Source organism: Quercus suber, unplaced genomic scaffold (assembly GCF_002906115.3).
Source record: "Quercus suber isolate HL8 unplaced genomic scaffold, Cork oak 2.0 scaffold_353, whole genome shotgun sequence".
Lineage (NCBI taxonomy): Eukaryota > Viridiplantae > Streptophyta > Magnoliopsida > Fagales > Fagaceae > Quercus > Quercus suber.
The window spans coordinates 433773-436277 of NW_027069805.1; the positions used below are offsets into that span (position 1 = coordinate 433773).

Below are 2505 nucleotides of genomic sequence, written 5' to 3' on the forward strand. Positions count from 1 at the left end.
AAGAGGAGGGGAAAAAAAACGATCTATTGATGTATGCTCCTGCTTCTATTGTATTTTCGAATTCGGTATGTGCACCACTCCGCCCATAGAGTGAGGAGGCAACACTACAAAAAAACGGGGCTATCCCAGCGTTTTCAAAACCGCTGGGATAGCCCCAAAAAGCGCTGGGATAGGGTCAAAATTCCTATCCCGGCGTTTTTTTTTAACAAGCTGCCACTCCTGCAAAAGTGAACTGACCATTACTCACTACTATGATAACTTAAATGACGTAAATTAGGTCAATTCCTGTCCAAAACCATGTAACAAGTGAACCACGGTATAGGCTTGTTTTAGTTTTGATATACTTTTTTTTTTTGGATAGGTAAACAGAATACTTTTATTAAAGGGAGAAAAAAATAAAAGAGAAGTACAAGATGTTCATGATGATGAACAACAACACAACAGCAACAAAACAACAACACAACACAACACTACACAACACACCACAATACAACAACAAGACAGAAGTCAAGAAACTAAGCTAAGAGAAGGCATAAACTCAGAGAGAGAACACTCAGTAAAACCCCAGCAACAAGACCGCTCCATTAGTGTCCATTCGTTATAAACTGTTTATAATTATTTCATTCTTTTAGTGTCCATTCATTACACTTTTTTATTCATTAAACCCATTAAGAGATTTCATGTAGATAAATTTTAATATTCCTTTATTTGACAAAAAACTAGTGAGTTCTTGCTACTATAATCCTATATTAAAATTTTTTTACTTTAACAGTAGACATTACCCATCTAAGCAAGCAATGCCAAGTGCCATGCCCAAAACTTTAGCCTCTTTAATCATGCATGAAAACTCGGATCCCTTATTTCTTTGTAGAGAGTTAACATTTTGCAAGTTTCTATCGTCTTGAGTAACCTGCCTTCATAAACCAAATGAAATTAGTATGAAGAACTTTCCAAAAAAAAAAAAAAAGCACCCAAAATAAGTTTAAAAGAAAGTAAACAACATAGAGTGATTGCATTTGCACACAAGGATTCTCACCTCACTTCCTGAATTTAAGCGGCATGTATAAGTTGATAACTTAATAGTAGGAATGGATCCATCTACAGGCAGCAAAGATTACTTAAAATTAAGATATGTGGTCAAGAATAAATTATCTAAAGTTCCATCATTTGCAGATTACTGTAAATTTGTTCCCTGCAGGTCAGCCCTCTTCTAAATTTCATTTGGCCTTCTAAGAGGAGTCCAATTATCTTGAAATTACACAGGGACACACCCATATGAGTGTAGCATATATCATAAAATATTCAGCATGAGCTATGTTCTCTATAATTTATAGGAATTCCCACAAGTCAGTAAACTCAAAAATGCCCTAACAAAAATTCAATCAACTTAGAAATTACACCATTATTTCTATACTCATCCAATTGCTATGAGACCAATTTCATTACAACCATATGTGTATTAGCTTTCATAGGAAATATCCCTAGCCTCCAAATTTACAGTATACAATTTATTACATAATTTATCATGTTTGAACACTGAATCTATTAAAGTGATAGCTTCGCAACATTTTCTTGTAAAATCATAAAATGATTGCAAATAGTCTTATTATCATATGGGGGTTTTTATACACTCATTTGTTTTGTTAGAAAACACTTATAGATAGTCATTTAACCATTTATAGCAAAATGAAATACAACAAAAATCACAGCAGTAACATCAATTTGTACTCACCCTAACTTTTTGCTTACTTTCTTAATCAGCTACTCTACCTTCAACAAATCACCAACACAGCTCATTACTTTCTTAATATATATATATATATATATATATAGACTTAGAAGTTCACAATTTCCTAATTTTACAAACCCCAAATACCAATACTAAAATTTCATGAAGAAAATCATGAATTCCAAGTAAAGAGTAGCTAGAACCCTTTAATTAATATAGGAGGGCCTTTTTAATATTTAGTTTGTATTACATTATAATAGGTACTGGGCTATATTTTTAGATAAAACTGATGCAAATTTTACTGTCAATAGAAAATTAGGGTTAATTTACACCAATAAATTAGAAACAAAAAACAAAATGTAAGCTGACTTTCACTTCTATGCAGTATAAGCTGACTTTTCATGCTCAAATTAGTAGTAAGTCGAGATTAGCTTTTCCTAACACAAAGGAATTTCAAAACAGTGAGCAACAATTAAGCTTAAGGCAAGATCTTGTGAGAAAAAAAGTATACTAATCCTAGTGCCACATCTTTTGTTATGTAATAAATCTTTTACAATTTAATGTCTTTGCAAAGTAAAAGAAAAATTAGAGATAAAATATTTATTTCTTTGCTAATTTTATGTTATTTTAGTCTAGTGGTGACTTGTACGTAATAAAAATGCACAATAACAATATATGATGAATAAAATAAGTGATATATATATATATATATCATAAGTCCACACAACTTTTCCACTTAACGGGAAAAGTGTGAACTTCACCTAGCATCACTCACC

At 31.7% G+C, this 2505-nt stretch overlaps 1 long non-coding RNA gene across 1 annotated transcript; it reads right to left on the reverse strand.

Moving 5' to 3' along the window:
• Positions 1 to 200: 200 nt before the first annotated feature.
• LOC136061805 (uncharacterized) lies at positions 201 to 1788 on the reverse strand. Its single transcript, XR_010623672.1, has 4 exons — positions 1733 to 1788; positions 1037 to 1098; positions 783 to 910; positions 201 to 219 (listed from the first exon to the last, which is right to left on the reverse strand). It is a non-coding gene; the product is annotated as an uncharacterized LOC136061805 (long non-coding RNA).
• Positions 1789 to 2505: the final 717 nt, after the last annotated feature.